The 7,637-nt window shown below is 41.9% G+C and overlaps 1 pseudogene; it reads right to left on the bottom strand.

Annotated features, from left to right (window-relative positions):
* Window positions 1-299: 299 nt before the first annotated feature.
* On the bottom strand, window positions 300-677 carry LOC467194 (membrane protein BRI3-like; annotated as a pseudogene).
* Between the last annotated feature and the right edge of the window lie 6,960 nt (window positions 678-7,637).

Genomic DNA, 7,637 nt, shown 5'->3' with positions numbered 1-7,637 from the left:
CCCAGTCTTTACTAAAAATACAAAAATTAGCTGGGCGTGGTGGTTGGTGCCTGTAGTCCCAGCTACTCTGGAGGCTGAGGCAGGAGAATCGCTTGAACTTGGGAGGTAGAGGTTGCGGTGAGCCGAGATCATGCCATTGCACTCCAGCCTGGATGACAAGAATGAAACTCTGACTCAAACAACAACATCAACAACAACAAAAAAACAGTTCTGAAGCTTAATTATATAAAACTACTATACACGAAATTTACATTAGAAAAAGAGAACTGGGTGTAGGAAAGCCGGGTGTGGTGTCCTCTTTAAGCGAAGGTCTCTCCGCAGTTGGGGCATCTTCGCTTCCTCAAGGCAAAACGGCAGATGAACCCAAAGGGGAACAGGATGATGACCAAGAAAATGCCCAGGAAGCTGAAGCAGTCCTCCAGCACCCCCGACCCTGCAGACGGGACAGCTTCCCATGACCATGATGGAGTTGGCAGGGTACCAGGTGGTGGTCTGGCTGTGGATGTTGTAGACCCTGGGGTGGCGGGTGGGTACCCCTGTGACGAGGTAGGGGTAGGGCCTTGGCGGGGGCTGGCAGGGGTGGCGCCATAGCTGTGCAGGCAGCATGCATAGTTGACCTGGATGGACTCCAGGTTGTAGGCCAGAGGCCGCTTCTGCAGCAGAGGTTTGTGGTCCATGGCAGACCCACTCAGCTCAGTCGGCCCCAGTGGGGACCCTAATCTTGAGGAGCTTCCTCACAGATGTGTGCTGACCAGTACCTGCATAAGGGATGGAGGGATCCACTCACTGCAGATCCGCAGAGTTCTCCTTTCCCCACTCCTCTTCAGCACTGTGTTCTGCAAACCCTGGCTGCGTTGGCCTCCCCATACTCCCGACAATGTCTCCTCAACTCATTGACAACCCAGGTATATTCTCTATGCTGTAGTCTGGAAACTCTAGGCAGGAAGCTGGGTCAATCATTAGGCTCACTTCATTTGTTTTCCTGCTCTCAGGGATTACTGCTCTGTTCTGTTATTCAATGTCTGAAAACCATTGTTTCAAATACATATTTTTTGCTGTTTTAGTTATTTAAGGCAAGAGAGTTAATCTGGTCCTGTTACTCCATCTTTTTTACAGAAAGTACTAGGTGTGAGGGCAGGGTTGGGGTGGCAAGTAATTTAGAACTATTTGTCACAAATAAGCATTTTGGCACAACAGCAAAGCTGGAAAGTGCGCCTAATACGACCACTGCTCCCCACCATCAGATATGTGCTTTTTACGCCTTTTAAAGTGGTAACATTGAGCTCATGCACAATTACATAATGCAAAGTACTAGCCGTGCTATTTCATAAAAATAAAGAGCAAAAGTATATATTAGCTCCCAAAATTATATTTGGTGATTTATGCTTCAGTATTTTATCTTACTTCAAAATTACCCAGCCATCCAAAGATTATCTATTAATTAATTCAATTTACTATAGTCCAAAGACTTAATTTAACTAAAGATTTTAGGTATTATGCTTAATCTAACACATTACAAAATATAATTAATGCTGATATAAAAACATGTATCAGAATTATAATTCAGCCAGGCGCAGTGGCTCACACCTGTAATCCCAGCACTTTAGGAGGCTGAGGGGGGTGGATCACTTGAGTTCAGGAGTTCAAGACCAGCCTGAGAAACGTAGCAAAACCTTATCTCTACTAAAAATACAAAAATTAGCTGGGCATGGTGGCACGTGCCTGTGGTCCCAACTACTCGGGAGGCTGAGGTGGGAGGATCACCTCAGCCTAAGGAGGTTGAGGCTGCAGTGAACTGAGAGTGCACCAGTGCACTCCATCTTGGGTGACAGAGTGAGACCTGCCTCAAAAAAATAAAGAAAGAAATTATAATTCAGTGTCATTGATTGTATTATTTTATCTTTTCAGTATTCTTAAACATTATGTGGAGTATAATGTTATCTGATCGATAAATAGTATAAGTTTAGGAAGCTCAGATTAACTACTCTCTTCATTAGAAAACAAACAATCTTATTTTTAAAAATTATATGTTTGTATTATACTCCATACTGATAAAATTGAGGAAAGACAATGCTGTTTTTTAAAACATTATCAAACTAATTTGTCTAAGGATTCTGGTGATCTTTGAACTCAGCTTCTTATATCAAAATGCTCCTGAGCAAAACCTTCTATGAGAATACTTTGTTATTTTTTTTTTCTTGGCACTTCCTGAGTAGTGTATTACAAGTTTCATTTCTTTATTTTCAAGGACTTCTAGGAATATTAAATTTATATAAACATTTAGTATTCTCCATAAACCAATAAAATCAGAGCTCTTTTTTAAAAAATCATAATCTAATTTATTAATACTTTATACCCTAATTTACTAATATTTCATCTTCCATCCAAAAGAGGTAAAGGCTGTTTCAATTGCAGACACATGGACATCAGAGAGCACGCAGTTCAGTTCTACAATCTCATCCACAGGTCAAAAGTCAGCTTGGTAACACAATAACACTCTGGCCAGATCTCAAAGAGTTGTTCTCCTTTTCAGTGAGCAGTAAATATTGTTTTAATTGGCTTGCATTCACAATAGACAAACAGAAACAAAAAAGACTAACAAACCATATTTTCTGTTTGTCATATTTCACCCAATGGAAAATAGTTCCTCATCATCCTAAGAGAGATCACCAAGGGGACAGGCAATAAAACCAGGCTCTTAATTATTGCTGCCAACAGTGAGGAATTAATTATCAGTCGTGTTCAGAACCCAGAGAGCCTCAGGTTCTCGTATACATAGCGGGTGCCTGATGACCAGTCTGGTAGTGCATTACACACAACTTCCTTGAACATGCTGTAGAAAAAGACATGGCTCACACCACTATTTTCTAAGAACACATGAATATATGAGGTGCTCTCTTGATTATGAAGCCAAGACTGGCCTAGTGGTTCATTAGCAGAGGTGGGCTGTGGCCGGGCCCCACTGGCTCATGAGAGACGATTGTGCTCAGCTCTTCCTAACTCTGCATTCAGTGATGTCACATTGGTAGGTTAAAAGAGTCCATGTTACCAGTATTGATAGCACAGAATTTAATAAATGTTGAAAATCGGCCCCTCCCGCCACCTCAAAGTGAAGCAGCTGTGTTGTCTGGGATGACACCTGAAGTTCTTGGTTTCACAGCCAAGGAAATCAAGGATGTGGACACACCAAGGGTGAAGTTTAGAACAGAAATTTAATAGGTGAAAGAAAGAACAGCTTTCTGCAATAGAGAGGAGTCTTGGAAAAGGGTCGCCTTTTTTTTACAGTTGAATGCAAAGGCTTTTATAAGAAACCCATGAGGGCTGGGCATCTCATTTGCATAAGGTGCAAACTTCTGGGGGCCCCACCCCATCCTCCTAATGCACATGCAGGCCCTTAGCTTGAGTTACTCTATATTCCTTTGTTCCCCTTACTGTGCACGTGTTAGGGGATAGAATTTTCCATTGCAGGCATACCTGGGCAAGTCACTTGAGTAGCCTTTCTTATCTGGGTGGCTGTGGGCACGTCTTAGGCAAGCCCCCGTAAGCTCCCTTATCTGTGCCTGCAGGCTGTTCTTTTGTTTGAAATAATTCAACCGAGGACCCACCCTAACTGCCTGCCTGACTGGGTTTTTTCCTTTCTCCTCTCACGAAAGAACCAATTGTTAAACATTTACCTGCATATTATTTTTTTTTACTCACTAGTTCCTGAATCTGGGTAATGGAAAAAGAAATGGCCCAAATCACAAATTAGAAAAGACAGATTAATAGAGTTGTCCAACAAAGTAAATGAAAACAAAAACATGGAATGTTAAAAAAAAAAAAAAAAGGAAGCAGAGGAACAGTCAGCCAACTCAAACTTGTGTTGCCACATACCTGGATTTCAGCAACCCATAAGGTAAATTTTTAGTCAGTTTAATTGTCTCTGCCAAGTGACTCTACCTGGACATTTCAGTGAGACCTCCAAACTGGTTTTAAAGTATAAATTGCAAAAACTAGTAACATGACTCTCACATACATATAGAATGAATATGTGTCAAAAAATTTATTCAATTTATCAATGAGAAAGCCAACAAGGGATTCAAGCTCATTCAAAGACGTATAGAAGAAATTTTCCATAAATCTGGTCAACCATTAAAGGCATTCTCCCAAGTCTCACTTAGTTTTGGCCCTTCCTAGTGCCTTTGATAGCCATCTTGTTATTACTAATCTGGTCCTTGCTTGTTTAATCTCTTGGTAAAAGTCTGTGTCTTCTAGATTACAATTCCAGATAAAGATGATGCTAACGCAAGGCTTCTAACACATCCCATCTTCTGACCCAAGAAATAAAGATATCCTGCCTTTTGTTCCCTTAGATCAGGCATCCAGAGATTTTTACACCTCCAATACTAGGCAAGGCCTACGCCCATCAAATCATCAGGCCATCACACAAACAAGAAGCTCCCCTGCCTCCCTAGAGGCTGACAGCAAGCTCTTATGAGAGAATCCTGTCTCTAAGGTCAATGTTCACTGCCAGCAGGAAGAAGTTACAGAAGAATGACCTTCAGCTGGGTGTGGTAGCTCACATCTGTAATCTCAACACTTTGGGAGGCTGAGGCAGGAGGATCTCTTGAGCCCACAAGTTCAAGACCAGCCCAGGCAACATAGCGAGACCCTGTCTCTACAAAAAATACAAAAATTAGCTAGGCATAGTGGAGTGTGACTTTGATCCCAGCTACTCAGTAGGCTGAGGTGGGAGGACAGCTTCGGCCCAGGAAGTCAAGGCTGCATTGAGCTGTGATTGCGTCACTGCACTCCAGCCTGGTTGACAGAGCGAGACCTTGTCTCTAAAAACAACAACAGCTTACATCTGTAATCCCAGCACTTTGGGAGGCCAAGGCAGGTGGATCACTTGAAGTCAGGAGTTTGAGACCAGCCTGGCCAACGTGGTGAAACTCTATCTCTACTAAAAATGCAAAAATTAGCCAGGCATGGTGGCAGGTGCCTGTAATTCCAGCTACTCGGGAGGCTGAGGAAGGAGAATTGCTTGAATCAGGCAGAGAGGCAGAGGTTGAAGTGAGCCAAGATCGTGCCACAGCACTCCAGCCTGGACGACCCAGTGAGAGTCTGTCTCAAAACAAACAAACAAAACCAAAAACAAAAAACAAAAAAACTAGCAACAACAACAACATCAACCTTTGTCCTTCATCTCCCTTTAAGATGAAGAATTGTCTCATAAGTAGAGGGGGGATTATGTTAAGGAGGCAAGAGCATAGGAGAGCCAAGGTGACACCATTTTACAATCAACTCCATCTTAAAACCAGCAAGGTGCAGTCCTTGCCAGTGAGAACCCATGATTATAAGATGTTTACAGCTAAAGAAATAGCTTAATAATGTCTGTAAGGACTGGTTCCCAAGACAATGGGTCACATGACCCTACTGATAAGACAGGAGACAGATAAAAACAGGTCACAAAACCCTGCTAGTAAACAACAGGTAGTAAACCTGTTGTTCAGGAGATAGTAAACAACAGGTAACAAGATTCTGCTGCTAAGAGAAGAGACAGTAAAGAAACCAGCCCGAACCAGCCAGAACCAAGAAGGTGATGACAGCAACCTTCACTGCTCATTATACGCTAATTATAATGCATCAGGATACTAAAAACACTCCCACCAGTGCCATGACAATTTGCAAACGCTGTGGCAACGTCCAGAAGTTACCCTATATGGTGAGGATAGGGGAGAAACCCCAGGTTTGGGGAGCTCCTCTGCCCTTTGCCAGAAAACTCATGAATAATCCACCCCTTGTTTAGCATATCATCAATAAATTGCAATAAAATAGCCAACTAGCCCCCTCCCACCCTGCTCTGCCTATGGAGCGGCCCCTCTTTTATTACTTTACTTTTTAATAAACTTGCTTTCACCTAAAAAAAAAAAGTATAGAAGAAACAGAAATATTTATAGTCAATGAAAGAAAGAATGCAAAAATAGGATTGCAAAGTTAGATACAAAGTAGTCAATTTCCTACAGAGCCTATTGGAAAATAAATATTTCATTAGCTATGAAAGCTGTAAATAATAGCTGTAATTATTATCTCACTTGAACAATCTTGTTTAAAGAGTCTGTTTCTTGCATCTTTACTTTGTCTGAGCTGGACCCTGGCAAAGAAGAGAAGGAAAATATTCATTCTGACATAGATTCCTACCCCTGAGAAAAGAAAAAAATTAGCTTCTAATAATGTTAATGTTAATTGGGATGTCTTATACAAAAATGATGTCATAGCTATTTTTCCTTGTAGATGTATCTGGTTTCTGTTATTACCAGTGACTGAGATTATAGAAAAATATGGAATAGACCAGTGTTTATCAAAATTTGAACTCACACACAAAGAATGTGTGAGCTTTAGCAACACTTTACTAAAAGCTGTATTAGTCCATTCTCGCACTGTTATAAAGAACTACCTGAGACTGGGTAATTTATAAAGAAAAGAGGTTTAATTGACTCACAGTTCTGCAGTCTGTACAGGAAGCATGGCTGGGGAGGCCTCAGGAAACTTACAATCGTGGCAGAAGGGGAAGGGGAAACAGGCACGTCACGTCCTACAGGGTTGGAGCAGGAGGAAGAGAGGGGAGATGCTACACACTTTCAAACAACCATATCTTGTGAAACTGTATCACGAGACAGCCCTAGGGAGATGGTGTTAAACCATTCGAAACTACCCCCATGATCCAATCGCCTCCCACCAGTCCTCACTACCAATGTTGGGGATTACAATTCAACATAAGATTTGGGTGGGGACACAGACCCATACCATATCAAAAATTAAAACATTGTTACTTAAGGTGAATCCTTCAATAATGTGATTATAAATACACACTTAAATGTGGGCACTGAAATCATGATAGTTTCTGGCCACAAGATGGTCATTAGAAAATGTAGGGGATAGTGAAAAAAACAGATAATATATGAACACATACATATATATAGTTTTGTTTTGTTTTGTTTGAAATGTAGCCCAGCTCTGTCATGCAGGCTGGAGTGCAGTGGCACGATCTCGGCTCACTGCAACTTCTGCCTCCCAGGTTCAAGCTATTCTCCCGCCTCAGCCTCCCGAGTAGCTGGGGATTACAGGCACCTGCCACCACGCCTGGCTGATTTTTTGTATTTTTAGTAGAGATAGGATTTCACCATGTTGGCCAGGCTGGTCTCGAACTCCTGACCTCAAGTGTTCTGCCCACCTCAGCTTCCCAAAGTGCTGGGATTACAGGTGTGAGCCATCGCACCTGGCCCCAAGTGTGTTGCCTTTAAGTGGTGTGTTTTTCCAAAGAGTGAAAGCCTTTTCCAAATTCCAAAGTTTGAAATTTGTCCCCTCCTACATGGCTGTTAGAGTCCTGGGAAATTGTTTATTAAATGATGCACAACATATTTTGAGTTTAGATATAAAAAGGAATTAGGTTCTGGACTCAGGTAATTACACTTTTTCCACCTCCATGGCTTTCTGGTGAGACGTTGGAACACCAGCCTATTTATCATGCAGTTAACAGCCTACGAGTCTAAATTTTAATGTGTAACTAGCAGAACAAGTGCAAATTTTCTGAAGATATAGGTGAGCATGAGGGGCCCCTCATAATTTGCTGTCTCAGCTCTTCAGTTGTAAAATAT

This window comes from Pan troglodytes, chromosome 10 (assembly GCF_028858775.2).
Source record: "Pan troglodytes isolate AG18354 chromosome 10, NHGRI_mPanTro3-v2.0_pri, whole genome shotgun sequence".
Classification (NCBI taxonomy): Eukaryota; Metazoa; Chordata; class Mammalia; order Primates; family Hominidae; genus Pan; species Pan troglodytes.
This window is presented reverse-complemented; position numbering and strand designations above follow the sequence as displayed.